Consider the following 22,867-nt stretch of genomic DNA (forward strand, 5'->3'; position numbering starts at 1 on the left):
CCAATGCAGGGCTGGTCTCAGGAGCCTGGTAACTGGTCTGCCATGGCCCCCAGTCAGCACCAAGGGCCACTCCTGTGTGCCATCTCTTGCTTGGCACTTCACAGCCACACTCGGACTGACCACTTCAGGTAGAACTGTATTTTGGACTTTTTGCATGAGAGATACCCCCCCGCCACACACACACCTTTTGCCTTTCTCCTTCCATTGAGATGTTGTCTTTACTCACTCAGTCGTATCCAACTCTTTGTGACCTCATGGACTGTAGCCCACCAGGCTCCTCTGTCCTTGGGATTTCCCAGGCAAGAATACTGGAGTGGGTTGCCATATCCTTCTCCAGGGGATCTTCCCAACCCAGGGATCAAACTTGGGTCTCCCACACTGTGGACAGATTCTTTACCACCTGAGCCACCAGAGATATACAGATACGTGTGTGGATGGACACACGAGACAGGCAGAGATCTATGAAAGTCTGGGCTCTGTCTGTGGCTGGGAAAAAAAACAACACGGAGGAAACAGAGAAGAGGGAAACGCCTCATAAATTATAATAAACTTCCTCATAGATAAGCTAGAGTATCTATGAAAGAAAAACAGGATGCTGTAAAAAAAAAAAATTAGCAAGAAGGTACAGTAAGATGATCAATAGTATATGAGAAATAAAACCTTAAGTCCAATTTTAAGATCTAGATTTTATTACTTCTTATGATGGAAAGAAGCTACTGGCATTTAAAAAACAATTGTCATTATCCTTAGCTCAAGCAACCAACAAAAGTATGTACCTTCTTTTTTGTAAAAAAAACAATAGTCATTATCCTTAGCTCAACCAGCCAACAAAGGTATGTACCTTCTTTTTTGTCTTGAAAATGACTGAAATCTCTAAAGAAAGAAATGTACCTTTCTCCAAGAAATTCTTTCTCTGAGAAATTCTTGTGAGTACCTAGTTAACTGGAGAAATTGAATCTCGCCCTAAGTATTGAGGAGGCTCTTTAAGGCATATGCAGTTAAAAATTAAAAGCTGTCTTGTTAAACCTTAAGCACAGCCTTCTAGGGGGAAGGTGACTTCTCTGTGTCTCTGAGATATAAATGTCCCACACGGTCTTACTAGGTTGCTCTGTTGTGTGTGTGTTTGTTTATATTAGGCCTAGAAGAGGTCTTATCCTGTTCTTACTCGGTGGCCAAATGATGGATCCTTTTAAAATTAGAGAAACTAATAAATTATTAAATATAGAGCTTTCTCATTGTAAACAACTGTTGTGTTGGTACCTATAAAACACCAGGGTTTCCTTGGTGGCTCAGATGGTAAAGAATCTGCCTGCAATACAGGAGACCTGGATTAAATCCCTGGGTCGGGAAGATCCCCTGGAGAAGGGAATGGCAACCAACTCCAGTATTCTTGCCTGGAGAATCCCATGGAGGGAGGAGCCTGGTGGGCTACAGTCCATGGAGTATAGCAAAGAGTTGGACACGACTGAGCAACTACACTGAGAAATTATTATCTGTTTTAATTATTTAGGAATTGTATTGATTTGACACTGCAAATATGTACAAAAGAACTCTTCCTATTGAATACAGAGCATATGTGCAAAATCCCAAAGGAGGAAAGGCACATCCCCTGTTTTGTTTTGTTTTGTTTTTTTCTGTTCTGTACCAGTTCACCTCTCAGGAGCCAAAATCTTTTACTGGTTTCTTTTGCATCTTCCCAGATGAAAGTGAAAGTGAAAGTTGCTCAGTCCTGTCTGACTCTTTACAACCCCATGGGATTCTCCAGGCCAGAATACTGGAGTGGGTAGCCTTTCCCTTCTCCAGGGGATCTTTCCTACCCAGGAATCGAACTGGGGTCTCCTCCATTGCAGGCAGATTCTTTACCAACTGAGCTGTCAGGGAAGCCCTCTTTCTGAATACAGGCAATTTATTGGAAACAGTAACAAACTTTATTTTTCTGGGCTCCAAAATTATTGGAGATGGTAACTGCAGCCATAAAATTAAGAGACACTTGCTCCTTGGAAGAAAAGCTATGACCAACCCAGACAGCATATTAAAAAGCAGAGACATTACTTTGCCAAGAATGGTTTGTCTAGTCAAACCTATGGTTTTTCCAGTAGTCATGCATGGATGTGACAGTTAGACCATAAAGAAGGCTGAGCACTGAAGACTTGATCTTTTCAAACTGTGGTGTTGGAGAAGACTCCTGAGAGTCCCTTGGACTGCAAGAAGATCAAGCCAGTCCATCCTAAAGGAAATCAGTCCTGGATATTCATTGAAAGAACTGATGCTGAAGCTGAAGCTCCAATACTTTGGCCACCTGATGTGACGAGCTGATTCATTGGAAAAGACCCTGATGCTGGGAATGATTGAAGGTGGGAGGAGAAGGGGACGACAGAGGATGAGATGGTTGGATGGCATCACCAACTTGATGGACATGAGTTTGAGCAAGCTCTGGAAGTTGGTGATGGACAGGGAAGCCTGGTGTGCTGCAGGTGTGCAGTCCATGGGATCGAAAAGAGTTGGACACGACTGAGCAACTGAACTGAACTGAACTGACTGTGAAGCTAATTATGTTTCGGCATCAGAGTCCCTTCCTGGGCTTCCCTGGTGGTTCAGTGGTAAAGAATCCACCTGCAATGCAGGAGACCGGGGTTCTCCAGTCTCCAGGAGACTGGAGAAGGGAATGGCAACCCACTCCAGTATTCTTGCCTGGAGAATTCCAAGGACAGAGGAGCCTGGCGGGCTTCAGTCCACGGGGCTGCAGAGAGTTGCACACATCTGAGCGACTAACACACCAGGGTCTCTTGCTTGCTTGGGCCCTTCCTGGGCATTGTACCTAATTTTATATTTGTACTTTTGGCATTCTTTTTCTTAGAAAGGGCCACCAGAATTGTACAATTTCAGAGCCCCCAGACCTGGGTTTGTCAGCTTCCTGGGTCTGTCTGCCTTCTCATACAACTGTGGATTTACATATATTCTGTATAAATACATAAATACTAGTATATCATGCTCAGTGTTCTTTGCCTTCGTTTTTTACATTTCATATCTTGAAATCAATATTTACAGAGTTGTCTCATTTTTAACCATTGTGTTACATTCTATTGTAGGGATAAGGGTCCTTTTATTTAACAGTTCATCTATTGAGACATAATTGAGTTATTTCTAGTATTTTACCAACACACACGGTGCTGCAATGAAGGTCCTTGTGTGTAATTCATGGTCAGGGTGACTGTACCTGCAGATATCTGGGGTAGTTCTTGCTTGTAATAGCACTCCCTTTGAGTGTCAAAAAGTCCAGCGTAGATGTATATTCTTTGAAGCAGAATTGCTTGGTCAAAGAATATGTGAGTGAAGTCATTCAGTCATGTCCGACTCTTTGCGACCCCATGGACTGTAGCCTATCAGGCTCCTTGGTCCATGGAATTCTCCAGGCAAGAATACTGAAGTGGGTTGCCATTTCCTTCTCCAGGGGATCTTCCCGACCCAGGGATTGAACCCAGGTCTCCTGCATTGTAGGCAGACGCTTTACCATCTGAGCTACCAGGATATTTAATTTCATATTACATAACGGATATTTTAAGATTGCCATCTATAGAGGTTGCATTGTACCCTTCCATCAACAATAGGTGGACAGGAAATTCCAGTAGTTAAGAGGGCCAGTAGTTAAGACTCTTTGCTTTCATTGCCGGCTGGAATGGACAAGGAAAAAAAACCAACAATGTGTGGACAGTATGAACGGTACTGATTTCCTTCCCTGGCTCCTGCCAACTGAGCTTGTTATCAAGCTTCTTTACCTGTGTCTATCTGATGGCAAAAAAGCGTGTCACTGTTATTTTAATTTACATTTTAAAAGTTGGGAGTAGAGACTTCCCTTGTGGTCCCTACAAGGGTGGTTAAGAGTCCACCTGCCAGTGCAGGGGATGTGGGTTCTATCCCTAGTCCGGGAAGACCCCATGTGCCCCGGGGCAACTAAGCCCGTGTGTCACAACCGCTAAAGCTTGTGCACACCCAGAACCCATCGTCTGCAGCAAGAGAAGCCGCTGCGACGGGAAGCCTGCATACCACAACAAAGAGTAGCCCTGCTCGCTGCAGCCAGAGACAGCCCGGGCGCAGCAACAAGACCTAGTGCAGCCGAAATAAATTAAATAGATCAACGGTTATTTTTAAAGTTAGGAGTGAAATTAACTATTTTGATTTCAATCAAATTAAAAACCATTTGAATTTCCTTTCCCATAAATAATCTATATCCTTTGCCCGTTTTTCTATTGGTTGTCAATATTTTTCTTATTGATTTGAAAGAGATGTTTATGTTTTGGGGAGTGCTGCCTGTAATTTAGAAATAACTTTGGGAAAGTGAAGGCTAGAGGTCACAGTGTACAGATAAAGGTTATTTTAAGCCCGTGCTTCTCAAACTGGTTTACACACACACCAGGAAATGCTTCTCAGTGTGACAGGGAACAGAGTAGATGATGTTTAATAGCATCAGCTCTGGAGCCAGACTGCCTAGGTTCATATTCTAGCTCTACATCTTGCTAAGTAACTTTGGACTCATCTTTTAAGTTTCATGGACTCAATTAGCTATTCATAAAGTAGATAATAATCTCTGCTTCACAAGATGGGAGTCAAAGAGCCTATGCCAAGAAAAGTTGGCTTGGAAAACCAAAATAAACAATAATTCTCATCCTGTTATTTGGATTTTTTTAAGAAAAGAATCATAAGGAGCTTTCCTAGTGGTCCAGTGGTTAAGAATCCGCCTTGCAATGCAGGGGACTCTGCTTTGATCCCTGGTCCTGGAAGATTCCACTTGCTGTGGAGGAACTGAGCCCGTGTGCCGAAGTACTGGGCCCACCCTCTGGAGCCTGCATGCTGTAACTGCTGAGCCCACATGTCACAGCTAATGAAGCCCGTGCACCCCAACAAGAGAGGCCGTTGCAATGCACTGCACTGCATGCATTGCCCACGCACCGCAACTAAAGAGCAGCCCCCACTTGCCACAATTAGAGAAAGCCCAAGTGCAGCGACGAAGACTCAGCACAGCCATAAATAAATAAAGTTTAAAAAGAAAGACTCAAAAGGACACACACACACAAATTAAAGCAAGATAAGAGTATGCCATGCAAATTTTTAACTAGAATCCACCTGGCACAGATAACTTCTTAACAGACTTTATCAGTTAGCTAATTGCTGTTTTCAAAAAAAAAAAAAGAAAAAAAAACCCCAAGCCCCAAATGGAGTCACTTATGCTAAGTCCTGGACCTCCCTGGTTGCTCAGCTGGTGAAGAATCCACCTGCAAGGCAGGAGACCCTGGTTCATTTCCTGGGTTGGGAAGATCCCCTGGAGAAGGGATAGGCTACCCACTCCAGTATTCATAGGCTTCCCTGGTGGCTCAGACAGTAAAGAATTCGCCTGCAATGCAGGAGACCTGGGTTTGATCCCTGGGTGGGGAAGATCCCCTGGAGGAGGGCATGGTGACCCACTCCAGTATTCTTGCCTGGAGAATTCCCATGGACAGAGGATCCTGGCGGGCTACAGTCCATGGGGTTGCAAAGAGTCGGACACGACTGACTAAGTCGGACACGACTTAGCACAGTGAATGCTAAGTCCCACCAAGACTTAGTATTGGGATGGCTAAAAACTTTGTTCAGATTTTTCCATGAGATGATATAGCAGTTTCAGCTTCTCCCTAGAGTGGACTTTTAAACCAATTACTCTGAAATTACCTGAGCAACCCTTGTGAAGCAATCAGCTTGATAAGACCCGCTGCCTTCCCGTAAGGCAAGGGGATCATCCCTGGAAAATTCACTTTTAACTTCCTTGTCTCACCCTCCTTCGGCCTCCTTCTGCCTGTAAAATCTTTGCATCTTGTGCGTCTCCTCAGAGCACACTTCTCTTGGTTTGTTGGTTTGTTTGGGGTGGGCATGCTGTGGGACTTGTGGGATCTTAGTTTCCCGACCAGGGGTCAAACCGGGGCCCATGGCGGTGAAAGTGCAGGGTCTTACTCCAGGGAATCTTCCTGACCCAGGGATCAAACTCACGACTCTCGTGTTTCCTGCATTTTTTTGGCAGGCAGATTCTTTACCACTAGCACCACCAGGGAAGCCCCCTTAACCCCTGGACCACCAGGGAATTCCCTGAGCACACTCCTCTTTGTTAGATAGGGTGCTGTCCATTTCATGAATCATTGAATAACGCCAATTAGATCTTCAAATTTTCTCAGTCCACTTTGTTTTATTTAACACTGTGTATCTAACTACCCCAAAATTTAGTGTCTTGAAACAACCATACAGTTAGGTCACCCTTCTGTGAGTCAGCAGTATGAGCTGGGCTCCTGCATGAAATTCTTGTAATCTCAGCAAAGCTCACTCCTGGACAGCTCTGCTTCTGAAGGTTGCCTGGGCGTGGATGCACTGATAAGAGGTGCCGGGGCCACAGGGCCAGTGATCCAGAAGACTAGCCTGAGTGTGTTTTAGGATTGACAGCAGAAGTGTACAGAGCTTTCTGAGGCCTTGGCTCAGAGCTGGCATAAGGTTGCTTCCACCTCGTTTTATTGACCAAAGCCAGTTATAAGGCCAATCCAGATTGCAGGAGTGTGGCAAGAAAGCTCCACCTTTTGATGGAGTAGCTGCCAAGAGGATGTTGCAAAGGGCCCAGAAAATAGGAAGTGAGGAGAATTGCAGCCAATTCAACACCTATGTAAATTCAAAGCTTGGGATACAGAGTGTAGGTAGGAGGTAGCTAGCAATCACGGGGCTATACAAACCCACAAACATCCCACAGAGCAAAAGTCAATCCGAACATCTGCCACAGCCAGAGGAAACCAAAACCACTGCTGGTCTGAGCTGGTTATTAAGTAAAGCATTTCCTCCCCTTTCCTCCCTGCCTCTGGCTTTGATGGGTACGGTGGGATGCTGAGTGAGGCTGGAAAGAAACACACAAAGACGCCAGCTGCGCTGTCTTTGTTCCTTAGCACAATTTTCCAAGTCAAGCTTATCTGGGAGAGAGAGCAGTGAGCAGTTCTGAAGACACATCTCAGTTCCCTGCCCAGGAATTGGGTTATTCTTGCTGTTGTTCAGTCGCTAAGTCATGTCTGACTCTTTGCAACCTCATGGACTACAGCACACTAGGCTCCTCTGTCCTCCACTATCTCTTGAAGTTTGCTCAAATTCATGTCCATTGAGTCAGTGATGCTATCCAACCATCTCATCCTCTGCTGCCCCCTTCTCCTTTTGCCTTCAATCTTTCCCAGCATCAGGGTCAATGAGACAGCTCTTCACATCAGGCAGCCAAAGTACTGGAGCTTCAGCTTCGGCATCCGTCCTTCCAATGAATATTCAGTGTTGATTTCCTTTAGGATGGACTGGTTGGATCTCCTTACAGTCCAAGGGACTCTCAAGAGTCTTCTCCAGCACCACAGTTCAAAAGCATCAATTCTTCAGTGGGTTGCCATTTCCTCCTCCAGAGGATCTTCCTGACCCAGGGATCAAACCAGTGTCTCTTATGTCTCCTGCATTGGCAGGCAAATTCTTTACCTCTGAGCCAGCTGGGAAGCCCCTTAAACCTGGGTAGCCTGGATGAAAACCAAGAATCCTAGCCACTGGACCACCAGGGCTTGAGGATAGGAGCAAAGTCATCCTGGCTTCCTCCTTAGGCTCCCCCACCCCACCCCTACCCCGCCTCCTTTTGAAAGTAAGAATGTTTCAAGGAGGCAAAAACTGTGAAAACAGGGAAAAGTTTATTATTAGAAACTAGGTTTATTATTAGAGAGACAGCATAATAACATGTGGGAAAGCACACAGAGAAACTGTTTGTTTATTTAAGACAGAAGCAAGGCAGAAATACACACCCAGAGAGGAGTGGAGGTGTCCTGAATGAGGAGCACAGCAAAAAGGTAATTTAAATCTCTTATGCAGGGCAGTCTTTCCAGGTCTTTGCGAGCATGCGTTGCACGGCTGCTCAGTCACATCTGACTCTTGGCGACTCTATGGACTGTAGCCCACCAGGCTCCTCTGTCCATGGCATTTTCAAGGCAAGAGTACTGGAGAGGGTTGCCATGCCCTCCTCCAGGGGATCTTCCCCACCCCGGGATTGAACCCCCGTCTCTTTTGTCTCCTGCATCGGCAGGCAAATTCTTTACCACTGAGCCCCTGGGAAGCTGTGGTCTTTGTTCACATGTGGCCAATTTTACATGTTTCTGTTTTCACAACTGACTGGTCCTTGGACCCTCCGCAAGAGGGGCGTGCAATTTTCCGCTAAGATGGATTCTACCACAGTGGCATGTGGGTGCATGTCCACACCTATTATGGAGTTGGGCCCCCCCTTTTTGACTCGCAAGAAGCCTTCCTGTCCGTGTGCAGACAGGGAAGTTTTCCTTGACCTCAAGGGAGGGCACCTAATCTCGTTACTTCTGCAGAGCTCAGCTTCTGCCACTAGCTTTGTCCTCGGAGTGTCTGGGTGAGAACAAAGCTTGAATTTTACTCTACTTGACAAACACCAGCTGTCCAGCCCAGGGGTCCACGTATCGCCTGTCTCAAAGCCAGTGATAGCTGGCCTAGAGATGAAATGTAATTTAAGATGAAGTGTAAAGGGCTTTTTATAGAGATAGTGGGTAGATATGTTCTGTGGCCTTCCTGAGTTGTTCAGAGGCAGAGAAAGGAGTAGCTCCACAGGGCAGGTTCTCGGGAAAGTGGCGGCAAAGGATAAAGCTGTTATCTGATTACAACCTCTAAGCCCACAGACTCAGTGTACTGCTATAGAAATAATAAGCATAGATTTTAGTAAATGATATAAAGGAAATAAAGAGCATGAGAGAATTATTGCTTCAGAGGGTGGGGAGGCATTGGGTTTCGTGACAGCGTGGCCTGGAAAAGGCTCCCTGAGGTGACTTGAAGTTGGAGAACGAACTATCTCAGTGATTCAGGCAGAGGGACCGACTCGTGTCAAGTCCCAGGATAGGGAGGACCTTGGCACGTTCTCAGACAATGACTTGCTTTTTCTAACTCCAATTTTATCGGATAAAAAGCATTTTCTTACTGCAATCCAGAACACACATGCATCCAAAGCAAAAATTTCATGAAATTCTCCTTCTACATAAAATACTAAAACGCACTCTTGTATTTTCTTTTACTTCAGGTTCACTGAGATATGATTTACATACAGTAAAATCACCCTTGTTACGTGTACAGTTCCATGTATCTTGATAAATGTGTACAATCACAGAACCACCACGACCAACACGTGGCACATCTCCAGACCCCTCAGAACTGCCTCCCGCTCCTTTGCACTCAGTCCCCTCCCCTAACGTGAAGCCAGGGGCCAGTACTGATTTGATTTCTGCTCCTACAGATTTTTAAACATAGTTTTTCTTGATGTGTCTGTTTATAGGTTTATATGATTTCAAATAAATTGCTTTTGGTATCACTGATTTTTCTCATTTGTTGTTTCTGTTCTCAGTTTTATTGATTTCCTCTCCAATCTTCCTTATTTCCTACTTGTTCAGTTCACTTTGAATTTAATTTGCTCTCTTTTTTTTTTTTTGGCCTCTTAAGGGACATAGATTAATAATTTGAAACTTTTCTTATTTTCTAGTTTAATATTTAAATTTCCATTTAGGCACCACTTTGGCTATACCCCACACATTTTGATATATTGTGTTTCTATTTTTATTCAATTCAAAATATTTTCTACTTTCCCTTGTGACTTCCTCTTTGACACATGGGTTAATATTTAGAAGTGTGTTGTTTAACTTACAAATATTTGAAAGATTTTCCAGATATTGTTCTAATTTAATTCAGTTGTGGTCAGAGAACATACTTTTTATGATTTTAGTTGTTTAAAATTTGTTGAGGCTGTTTTATGGCCCAGACTATGATTGATCTTGCTGAACCCTTCATGTGCTCTTGGAAAGAATGTTGTTTTTCTGTTTGGTGGAAAGTTCTATAAATGTCAATTAGGTCAAGTTTGTTTAGGGTGTTCAGGTCTTTTTATCTTTGTTGAGTTTTGGTCTACTTGTTTCATTGATTCCTGAGACAGGAGTGTTGAAACCTCCAGCTATAATTGTGGGTTTGTCTATTTTGATTTTCAGTTCTGTAAGTTTTACTATTCATATTCTGGAGCTGTGTTCAATGCATGAATATTTAGGACTGTTATGTTCTTCATGAGTTGATTCCTCTTTATCCCAGGTAACATTCCTTACTGTGAACTCTATTTGTCACATATTAATGTAGCCCCTCTGCTTTCTTTTGATTAGAGTTTCATAGTGTATCTTTTTGCATCCTTAACCTAAATATAGCTTTGTATTTGATGTGTTTCTTGTACAAAACATATAATTTTGGTCTTGTTTTTATTTGTGTAACATAGTTAAAAGTAAATTAGGTAACTCATAAAGTAACAGAAAATATTCACAATACATCTTGACAACAATAGACCAATATAAAAATAGGTGTAAAAATAAAAAACAAGTTGTATATTTATGACTTGTACACTTTGGGTAGGCATGTTATACTTCAATAAAAAATTTCAGGGACATCCCTGGCGGTCCAGTGGTTAAGACTCCATGGTTCCACTGCAAAGGGTGCAGGTTTGACCCCTGGTCAGGGAACCAGAATCCAACATGCTGGGTGGCACAGCCAAAAATAAATAATTTTTAAAAAATTTCAGTGAAGAAACTGAAAAACAATGTCATATAATTTTATGAGACTTTTTAAAAAAATCAGTAGACTGCTGATCCCTACTGGTACCTCATTTTCGGTTTAGAAGTCCCAATCTTATTTCGCTTAGCTGTTTATTTTGGTATTAATTTCATACTTTTATATTTTTAATCAACATTGTCATTTTTAATCAATTATTCATGTACTTAGTCTAAAGATTCAAATGGTTAGGATTCAAACGCTTACTCCCACCCATCTATCCACTTCTCCAGTGCAACATAGCTCATTTTAAAAAACTATTTATTGAATTATAATTGACATACAATATATTATATTGGTTTCAGGCATAGAACATAGTGATTTGATATTTTTTATATTACGAAATGATTACCATAAGTCTAATTACCACTTGTCATCACACAGAGTTAGTACTATATAGTTCATTTTGCTTAAATGGATGGATATTCATCATTAACACATTATGAGTGCACAAGTGTTCAGTTCAGTTCAGTTCAGTCGCTCAGTCGTGTCCAACTCTTTGCGACCCCATGAATTGCAGCACGCCAGGCCTCCCTGTCCACCACCAACTCCCGGAGTTCACTCAGACTCACGTCCATCCAGTCAGTGATGCCATCCAGCCATCTCATCCTCTGTCGTCCCCTTCTCCTCCTGCCCCCAATCCCTCCCAGCATCAGACTCTTTTCCAATGAGTCAACTCTTCATATGAGGTGGCCAAAGTACTGGAGTTTCAGCTTTAGCATCATTCCTTCCAAAGAAATCCCAGGGCTGATCTCCTTCAGAATGGATTGGTTGGATCTCCTTGCAGTCCAAGGGACTCTCAAGAGTCTTCTCCAACACCACAGTTCAAAAGCATCAATTCTTCGGCGCTCAGCCTTCTTCACAGTCCAACTCTCACATCCATACATGACCACAGGAAAAACCATAGCTTTGACTAGACGGACCTTTGTTGGCAAAGTAATGTCTCAGCTTTTGAACATGCTATCTAGGTTGGACATAACTTTCCTTCCAAGGAGTAAACGTCTTTTAATTTCATGGCTGCAGTCACCATCTGCAGTGATTTTGGAGCCCCCAAAAATAAAGTCTGACACTGTTTCCCCACTTATTTCCCATGAAGTGAAAGAGATGGGAATACCAGACCACCTGACCTGCCTCTTGAGAAATCTGTGTGCAGGTCAGGAAGCAACAGTTAGAACTGGACATGGAACAACAGACTGGTTCCAAATAGGAAAAGGAGTACGTCAAGGCCGTATATTATCACCCTGCTTATTTAACTTCTATGCGGAGTACATCATGAGAAACGCTGGACTGGAAGAAACACAAGCTGGAATCAAGATTGCCGGGAGAAATATCAATAACCTCAGATATGTAGATGACACCACCCTTATGGCAGAAAGTAAAGAGGAACTCAGAAGCCTCTTGATGAAAGTGAAAGTGGAGAGTGAAAAAGTTGGCTTAAAGCTCAACATTCAGAAAACGAAGATCATGGCATCCGGTTACTCACTAAATAAACTCTCCTTCCCCTCGACCTAAGAATTGCCTTTGTGTGTATTGTTTCTATATTCTTACCATTAATTCAACTTCCACATATCTCCTAGTATGTATTTCTCTTCCATTTGTTCAAACATATCAAGTCATCTATCACATTTTCTGAGTGAAATTTCCTCTTGAAGCCTCTGACCGTCTCCTATGGGAACTGGCTGCCCTCCAGGCCTGCTGAACAGCTGTGGTCTTTGGAGTCTCCGTTCACTGTCTTTCTGGGAATCCTCTTCGTCTTCTCTTGTGTTCCATCTCCTGCTTCACGCATATCAAGAATTCTTTTTTGTTTGTCTCCTAGTTGTGGTAGAGCACATCCTGTAAGTTTCCAGAGCAGAGATACGTGAGAAGCAAATGCTTTGAGACTTTGTACATCTGGAAGTGTACTTAGCCTCCTCATGAACCAATTAATAGTTTGGTTTGGTATTGAATCTTAGATTGGAAAAAATTTCCTAGAAAATTTGGAGGCGTTGTTCCGTTGTGTTTTTTATTTCAATGGATGGAATTCTTGCTCTTGATACTTTGTGTAAAACCTGTTTTAGGGAACTTGCCTGGCGGTCCAGTGGTTGAGACCTTGTGTTCCCACTGCAGATGCAGGTTTGATCCCTGGTAGGGATGGCACCCCACTCCAGTACTCTTGCCTGGAAAATCCCTTGGACAGAGGAGCCTGGTGGGCTGCAGTCCATGGGGTCCCTAAGAGTCAGACACGGCTGAGCGACTTCACTTTCACTTTTCACTTTCATGCATTGGAGAAGGAAATGGCAACCCACTCCAGTGTTCTTGCCTGAGACTCCCAGGGACAGGGGAGCCTGGTGGGCTGCCGTCTATGGGGTCGCACAGAGTCGGACACGACTGAAGCGACTTAGCAGCAGCAGGGAAACTAGAGAAGGCAATGGCACCCCACTCCAGTACTCTTGCCTGGAAAATCCCATGGACAGGGGAGCCTGGTAGGCTGCCGTCTACGGGGTCGCACAGAGTTGGACATGACTGAAGCAACTTAGCAGCAGCAGCAGGGAAACTAGAATCCCGCATGCTGAGTGGCGCAGCCAAAAAAAAACAAAAAATAAAACTGTTTTAGCCTCTCTAGAAGTTGATAAGGTCTCTTTTTTCACAGTGGTGAATTCAAAATGATCTAGCTCTGCATGCATGCTAAGTAGCTTCAGTCATGTCCAGCTGTTTGCAACCTCATGGACTGTAGCCCACCAGGCTTCCCTGTCCCTGGGATTCTCCAGGCAGAATACTGGAGTGGGTCGCTATCCCCTCCTTCAAGGGATCTTCCCGACCCAGGGATCGCACCCACTTTTCTTATGTCTTCTGCATTGGCAACAGGTACTTCACCACTAGCACCACCTGGGAAGCCCAATATAACTCTAGAACTAATTTTGTTTAATGTACTGGGCCTCGTCTTTCTAGAAACTCATCCACCAGTTCTGGAAATTTTCTTAAATTATTTCTTTGGTTATATCCTTCCAAATGTTTTCTTTTCTTTTTAAAAAATTATTTACTTTTATCAGCTCTAGAACTGAGTCACTGGAAAAGACCCTGATGCTGGGAAAGATTGAAGGCAGAAGGAGAAGGGGACGACAGAGGATGAGATGGTTGGATGGCATCACCAACTCGATGGACATGAGTTTGAGCAAGCTCTGGGAGTTGGTGATGGACAGGGAAGCTCGGTGTGTAGCAGTCCACGGGGCTCGCAAACAGCCGGACACGACTGAGTGACTGGACTGAACTGAAGGTCTTCATTGCTGCACGAGAGCTTTCTTTAGCTGCGGTGAGCAAGGGCTGCTCTCTAGTCGAGATGTGCAGGCTTCTCATTGTGGTCTCGTCTCTTGTTGAGGAGCATGGGCTCTAGAGTGTGCGGGTTTTAGTAGTTGGGGACACACGGGCCTTGTTGCCTGGTGACATGTGAGATCTTCCTGGACCGGGGACCAAATCCATGTCCCCTCCATTGGCAGGCAGATTCTCAACCACTGGATCACCTGGGAAGCCACAGCTGTTTTCTTTATTTTCTCTTTATATAACTCCCAGAAGCAGATACTGGATTTCTTGGACTGATTTCCTAAATATTTTAAGTCCTTTCTCCCACTCCTCATTTTTCATACTGTTTTTCTTTTCTCTACTTTCTGAGAGACTTCAGCAACTCCAAGTCTCTGTGTTTTTCATTTCTACTATCATATATTTTATTTTCAAGAGCTCTGCTGTGTTCTTTGAGTATTATTTTTTATAGTATTCTGTGATTGTTTCATAAATTTATAATTTCTTGACTCTCTTGAAGAAATTCATAATAGATACTTTGGCAAGTATCTATTTTTAGTCTCTGTTTCCTCTGAGGTAGGGGCTTCCCAGGTGGCTCAGTGGTAAAGAATCTGCCCACCAATGCAGGTGACACAGGAGACATGGTTCCACCCCTGGGTCAGGAAGATGCCTTGGAGGAGGAAATGGCAACCCACTCCAGAATTCTTGCCTGGAAAATCCCATGGACAGAGGAACCTGGCAGTCTACAGTCCATAGGGCCACAAAGAGGTGGACATGCCAGAGCAAGTGAGCATGAACGCGCGCCTCTGAGGCAGTCTCTTATTCTTGTTTTGACTAATCTCTGTATTTCAAGTTAGAGATTTTTCTTAAAACTTCTGATGATCCTTGGCTATCTGCCTATATTTAAGAATGGGACACTAAAAAGCTGATTAGGCAATCTCTTCTCTTTGAGTGGGGCTTTTCAAATTTAACATGAATGTCTTGGTTTCAGTTCTCCCAAAAGAGACCCTAAAACCAAGTATTCAAGTGGAAGTACTCACTGGAAGCATAGAGGAGTAGGAAAGTGAGACAGGGAAGAGAAAACAGCTGTAAGGCTAACTGTAACTGAGGCTTAATGCTATGGAAACCTTTGGGAAAATGAAAAACACACATCTTGGAACTCTCCTATAGAGCAGAAAAGGAAGTTGGGACAGCTATAAAAAACAGAGAATCTATGAGTTTTCATTGACCGACGCCTTGCCAGGAAGGAAGAGGAGTCTTTCTTCTTCCTGGTAGACTGCTATTGTCAGAGAAGGCGATGGCACCCCACTCCAGTACTCTTGCCTGGAAAATCCCATGGACAGAGGAGCCTGGCGGGCTGCAGTCCATGGGGTCGCTAGGAGTTGGACACAACTGAGCGACTTCACTTTCACTTTTCACTCTCATGCATATTGGAGAAGGAAATGGCAACCCACTCCAGTGTTCTTGCCTGGAGAATCCCAGGGAAGGGGGAGCCTGGTGGGCCGACGTCTATGAGGTCGCACAGAGTCGGACACGACTGAAGCGACTTAGCAGCAGCAGCAGCATTGTTGCAGCATGTGAGAGCTCCCCCTGCTGGTCTCCTGACTATTTAATTGAGGTTTCTACTCCAGTACTCTTGCCTGGAAAATCCCATGGATGGGGGAGCCTGGTAGGCTACAGTCCATGGGGCACAAAGAGCGACTTCACTTTCACTTTCTATTTATTAATTTTTTTTTTTTTTTTTTTTTACCATTTCTCCCTTTTGATCAAGGTCATTCTCTGAAAGCACTGTGATCAAGGAACAGATTTTCTAACTTCAACAGCTTTTTGTCTCTCAATATCAGAAAGTACCTTTCCTGGGTGTAGTGTCTTATGTGAGAGGGAAAATGCACAGATTGAAAGCCTATCAAGATCTCATTCAAGCAATGAGGAGGGTCAGGAGAGAGAAATGTACCTTTTATCACAAGTCCATATGTTATCAAGATCGTAGACACTGGAAATCTTCTGAGGTATTATGTCATCAAAAAGGTTTGGTGAAAAGTTTTCAACAGTCCTCGTCCAGATATTTTGGGAAAACCGTTTTGTTGGATCTCATCTGCGTCAGTTCGGGTCGCCAAGTGACGGGCAGGCCCGGTCAGGGCTCAGTACTTTCTTTACGTATTCCAGGTAAATCCAAAGGCCAATTCCTCAGAGTCTTGCAGGACAAAGTTTGGTTAGAAAAACCTGATAAAAGCCTTTCCAGCAACGTTGAAGAGCCTTCCTCTGAAGGCTGTCTTTTTCAAGAGAGAAAATCTCCAGATTGCAAGGTGTGATGCATAAGGTTTTCCTCTTTTGAAAACAAACTGTGGAAAGATTGCTCTACCAAAGCACAGTTATTTTTAATAGAAGCAGTTAGGCCTTTGCAATCCTGGAATGCCTCTCCTTTGATCAGTTGTGGGTCAAAAGAAGCAGAAGCCAAGTGCATTGGGCATCCTGAAACTGTCTCAAAGGGTGAGCACTTATGAGTTCCGAAAGTGGCGGATCTGAGGCTTGGAAGGACCAATGACGATGCTTTGGAGGGTCTTTCCAAGGTATTTGGAGGGACTCTACAAATTTTGCCAGTTGAATCTTAATGATGCCATTAGCGCATCTGACTAAACCAGAGAATTGAGGGTGGTAACCACAGTGAAATTGCTGTAGAACTGGCCAAAGTGCAGGCGAGTTGTTGAAGTATCTGGCCAATAAAGTGGGTTCCTTGATCACTAATGAAGTTTGAGAGGAGGCCCTAAGTAGGGATAATCTTTTCCAAAAAGACTTCAGCCACAAAAGAGGCAGTAGCCCATCTGCAAGGCAAGGCCCTGGTCCAACATGAAAACATACAGACCACGACCGAAACGTGTATCCAGAAGATGGAGGAAGTTGTATGGAATCCATTTGCCAGAATTTGAACGGTCCATTAGGCAGTTCAAATGTAGGAATAGTTGAATAGACTTCTCTGGGTTATACTTCTGACAAATGGGGTAAGTGAGGTGGGCACTTTCTGTGGTGTTGTTAACGCTTCATCACCAATATTGAGTCATGAATGCTATCATTTTGTCAGTAAATCAATGGGTTAATCCATGTATTGTAGTGAGGAGTGGGAATTTCAGAATCAAATCAACAATTTTTGAATTCCAAATCTTGTTTTTCCGTATCTGAGGCCAGTTGGTTGGACTTCTCTAGCCAGTGTTTCTAAGTTATCATTTGGGAGAAATATCCCTTTGGCTTATGACACAAGTTTAGTAGCTGGTAGTCCCTTTAAGGGCAGTATTTCTTGTGGAAATATCAGTAAGGTGATTTCCCTTAACTTCCAAAGGGTCAAGTTCAGAATACCCTAGAATCTTACCAATAGCTAAAGCAGCAGGTAAAAGTACTGGACCTAATAATTTCTGAACATAGAAGCCATTTAAAAATTTATTTCCTCTGAAGTAAGGAAGCCACATTGCTTCCACAGCATTCTAAAATCATGAACTACTCTGAAAACATATCAACTATCCATATAAATATTGTCCTTGTGTGAAGAACAAGCCCATGTAAAACTATATAATTCAGCCTGTTGGCCATAGGTAAACATGCTGCCTCAACATCAAAAGGAACTGTGAGAGCAGCCCAGCATTATATTTATGGTTGTCACCTTTTGAACAAAAACCATCAGTAAACCATAAGAAATTAGTGTTACCCAGAGGAATTTCAAGATCACCAAGAGGAATCAGGAGGTGATCCATCAGCATTAAGCAATCACGAGGGATTCTGTCGGTGACAGGGTTAAGATGACTATAACATAAATGGGTTACATGAGATCAGGTAACAGAAGGACTTCATAGGAGGTGAGGTGTCTGGCCGAGAAAAGTTCAGTGTAATGAGAATTCAGGAGGGTTTCTATTGCATGAGGTTAAAGGAGATTCATAATCATTTTCTCAGTGGCTTTGACTAAAAGGGCATTGACCATAATGGCTCTAGGGCAAGGTGGTCAGTTGCTGGCTGTAATACCCTCTGGGTCAACAGTGGTCCCCCTGTTTTGGGGTGAATACTCCAAGGGCATTCTTTAGTTTTCATATACAAAAAGGAGAAAGGGAATCCGATAATTGGGATACCTAATGGCCTGTGGGTTCATCAGACTCCCTTTTAAAGTCTTAAATCTATGTCCTCCAGTTGTTTCCATAAAATTGGGTTGGGGTCATTATTGTTGAGTAAAACTTACAGAGGTTTGGCCATAAGAGAAATTGAAATCCAATTTTGACAATAACCAGCTATCCAGAGAAAAACAGTAGGCACTTAGTTTTGGGTTTGGAGAAACTTAGGAGACCATGAAGTCTATTTGGATCTAGGTGTAGTCCTGGTTCTAAGAGCAGACACCCAGATACTGAATCCAGATTTGGGCAAACTGCACTTTTTCTTTGGTAACTTTCTAGTCTTTTAGGGCTGAGTGCTTTAGCAAACTGGATGCTGTCTTCCTGTGAGGAGCCTTGAGAAAGAGCGCAAAGAAACAAATCATCCATGTATGCAACAAAGTAGAAGCTTTAGGGAACTTTATGTCACCCAGATCAGCCTTCAAGATTTATGATAAATAGAAGGACTCTCAGTAAAACCCCGAGGCACTACTGTTCAAGTGAATTATTTTTCTTCCCAAGTGAAGGGAGAAAGGCATTGGCTAGCTCATCAACCAGAATTCTAAAGAATGCATTGCATAAATCAATTATAGTAGAGACTTTACTTCCAGTGGGAATGGATGTTAGTATGATATGAGGACCAGAAAACAAAACTTCCTTGAGTGGCTCTGAGAACTGTGGGCAGAGACGCAGAATGGAAGAGGAAGAACACAGTAGGTACTTCATGGTGGCCACAGCTGATGTTTATGGACACGAATGAGGCCTCTTGTGGGCTCATCCGGAGATGTCAGGGGAAGACTGGTCTGCAGGACTGGCTGATGCGGGTGGAGGCCTGCGACATCAGTGACCCCCAGTGGACGCCTCCCAGCATTCACGACCTCACGATGGCCCCTCTCCTCGATTTCACAGAGCACAGTGCTGGCCTGTGCTGGTCCTGCCACCTGATTTAATAGAGCACCGTGGCCTTGGCTGTGTGCCAGTTCTGAGCCTAAGCCTTAAGAAACCCAGCAGTTACTATTTTTCCTCTTCTGGGAACGTTGCTATTTATTTATTTGGCTGCGTCAGGAGTCAGTTGCAGCACATGGGATCTAGTTTCCTGAGCAAGCTTCAAACCTGGGCCCCCTGCATTGGGAGCACAGAGTCTTAGCCATTGAACCATCAGGGAAGTCCCTGTTCTGGGAGCTTTGGGTCTCCAGGTAAAAAGCCTGTCTACCCTGTTGGAGCGACTGCATGATGAGGTCACAACAAGGCACTGAGGACTGAGGCCTCAGAGGTGTGACCACAGGCGGGCGGTTCCAGTCACCCCCGGCCACTGAAGCCTTCGAGCTGAGACTCTGAGCGCAGGAGGGAGATGCCCTGATGGACCTTCCAGCCCCATGGACACCACAGGGATGGCAGGGGACCTGTGACCCGCCAGAACTCCTGACCCACTGAATTGTGAGAAGCAATCAAATGGTCACTGTTTTAAGGCATCATGTTTTGGGACAGTTTGGTATATATCAACAGAAAACCAAAACTGAACCAAAAGAGGAACTTTGAGTTCTTGATGTTTGAGAGACTTCCTCTCCAGACCAGTAAGGTCTGACAGCATTGAGACTGCACTTGAAAAGAGCGAAACCTACAAGGCAGTTAAAATCATGTGCTGGTCTGGAGGAAACATACATGTTAGAGTTTTTAAAAATCTGTAATAAGGACTGTTTTCTTTACTGATATACTTCGAAAACCTAAGTTTGAAGAGAAGAATAGGAAATGCTCCCCAAAGTACCTCCAGGCTGGGTGACTTCTGGACCCATCCTAGTATGAGCTCCTTCTAACAAATGGCAAGGGAGCTGGGGCCTCATTTTTTTTTTCCAGGAGCTGAAATCTGATCCCTTTAGTTTACAATCAGATTAAATAAACTCACTTTTATGCTTGTTTGAAAAATAAAGTTTTGGACTTCTCTGGTGGTCCAGTGGTTGAGAATGTGCCTGCCAATGCAGGGGACACAGGTTCCATCCCTGGTCCAGGAGGATTCCACATGCCACAAGGCAACGAAGCCCGTGGGTCAAAACTACTGAGCCCGAGCTCTAGAACCCACGTGCCTCAGCTGCCGAAGCCCGTGCACCCTGGAGCTCACGCTCTGCAACGAGAAGCCCGAGCCCCACAACAAAAGAGTAGCCCACACGCAGCAACGAGGACCCAGCACGGCCATAAAAAATAAATGAAAGTAAAATTTAAAAGAAGTTCTGCAAGGAAGAAATTACTCCTCTCTATGGAGTTCTCCCCATGTGGTGTCAGCCCATTCTCTGAAGAGGCACCCTAATGTAGGGAAAGAATGGTGAGGTCTGTCGTCACAGAGGATGGGGTTTGAATCCCCACTTCCTTCCCCACCTCAAAGCTGTGATGCTCTGGAGAAGTTATTCAACATCTTTCAGGCTGAGCACAGTAAGACTAGTAATATCTACTGAAACCAAGCAGGACCCTGGAGGGCCTTCCTGGGGATATACCACCCCCTACCTCTCCCTGTGTCCCTTGCCTCTTGGGGCTGATGCACTGGGACGACCCAGAGGGATGGTATGGGGAGGGAGGAGGGAGGAGGGAGGAGGGTTCAGGATGGGGAACATATGTATACCTGTGGCGGATTCATTTTGATATATGGCAAAACCAATACAATATTGTAAAGTTAAAATAAAATATAATAAAATATTAAAAAATAAATAAATGGGGGAAAAAAAAAAGGCTTAACCTCCTAGTTCAGTTCAGTTCAGTTCAGTCGCTCAGTTGTGTTTGACTCTTGGCGACCCCATGAACCACAGCACACCAGGCCTCATTGTTCATCCTGCTGCTGCTGCTGCTAAGTCGCTTCAGTTGTGTCCAACTCTGTGCGACCCATAGACGGCAACCCACCAGGCTCCCCCATCCCTGGGATTCTCCAGGCAAGAACACTGGAGTGGGTTGCCATTTCCTTCTCCAATGCATGAAAATGAAAAGTGAAAGTGAAGTCGCTCAGTCGTGTCCTAGACCTTCCCCAAATCTCAGACAGCAGATTTCATCAGAGAAATTTAAAAAAAAAAAAAAAAAAAAGCAGAAACAAAGGAAAGCAGTAGAGTAAGACAAGGTAATAAAAACTTTATCCGTAATACAACAGCAAGGACATTTAGTTCCTCTTCAGGAGCTATAAATCCTATCCTGAGCCATACTCTTGAGTTGTTTTGCAGATACTAAAGCCCCACCAGGCAGAAGTTAACTGTTCACTGACCACCAGCGCATAGATCCCAGAACAGTTGGAACCAGAAGGTTGATGTTTGAGATTCTTGAAAGTTGACCCTGTTACCTTACCACTGACCAGTCAGAGGACTGTACACAAGCTGATCATGCACCCCACAACCCTCTTCCTCCCCTTGCCTTTAAAAGCCCTTCCTTGAAAGCCAAGGGAAAGTCTGATTTTTTGAGCATGAGCTGTCCATACTTCTTGCTTGGAGTCTTGCAACAAATGCTGTCCTTTCCTTCATCACAACCCCGAGTCGGTAGATTGACTTTGCTGTGCTTTGGGCAAATGGACCTAAGTTTGGTTTGGTAACTGTACCTTGAAGGATTGATTCAAGGAAAAAATGAGGTAAGGTACATGAAAGTACAAAAAACATTTCCAGGCATATGGCTGAGACTCAAAAATGTCTTGGCTGCATTTTGCTGCATTCAGAGGTCACTGAAGCCCAGGTGATGGCTCAAAGAAGATGAAGGAGAAAACAGCAGGATGCACAGCTTGTGGGAGCTGGGTTGGGTCACCACCACTGTTCTCTTTTCCAAGCCTCTTGCCATTGACTTAGATCCCGGAGATGGAAGATTTTAAATACATGACCCTATTGTCATATTTTCTGTTATGTGTATCCCTACTCCCATCACAAAAACAAAGGTCCTGCCTTTAGTATCTCAGGAAAGGAAATAGAGTAGAATGCAGATTATCATTTATTCAGTTTTTGACTTTGGGGTTTAAAAGCCAAAGTCTCAAAAAAAAAAAAAGTTTTAGAAGAATAATTAGAGAATTCATTTTTCTCAGTGTTGCCCCACACACTCACATACATACACACATATTGACACACGTGTACGTGCAGAAAATCAAAGGATTATATAAAAATTCACTAGACTCTGCAGATGGGAAGTCAGATGGAAACGGGGAGCTGGGATGAGGACTGTGTGAAAAAACCATTCATGTGCTCTTCTCTTTGCCCTCAGCAACTAAGTGGCCTCCTCCTTCTTTGGTTGTGGCATTATCCTGCTTGTGAGAAGATTAAGATTGTTTCAGAAAGAACAGAAAGAGGAGAAAAGAGCTAATGTGTTGAAATTCAAAATAGGATTTTGCAGCAAGACAATAGACTTGCAATTGCACGCACAGAGAAATCATTTTCTGTATTCATTTAGCTCCTATTTAACATAATCAAGATCGAGCTCTAGGTCCAAGTTTCTACAAAAGGGAGAAGTAATTTAATCTCTCGTTTCTGATTTCGTCACCTGTTCACGATGACAATCATAACATCTACCTCAAAGGATGACTTCCAAAAGGGGCTCCTGTCTTCTGAAGTGGCAACCAGAGCCAGGAAATCAAGGGTATGATATGAAAGGAATGCAAGAGAAGCCACCCCTTCTAGTCTTGGGGATTGAAGAAGAAAGCCAGGAGGTGACAGTGAGATAGACATCAAAGAGGCTGACCGTGGGAGTGGGGAAATGGCTTCAAAACAGCCAGAAAATAGAAGAAGTCATTGAAGTCGGTACAAACTGGTGTCCAGTGTAGATACATGGGCAAATCAAGGTGAACCAGGAGG

Source organism: Bos taurus, chromosome 23 (genome assembly GCF_002263795.3).
Source record: "Bos taurus isolate L1 Dominette 01449 registration number 42190680 breed Hereford chromosome 23, ARS-UCD2.0, whole genome shotgun sequence".
NCBI classification, from domain to species: domain Eukaryota; kingdom Metazoa; phylum Chordata; class Mammalia; order Artiodactyla; family Bovidae; genus Bos; species Bos taurus.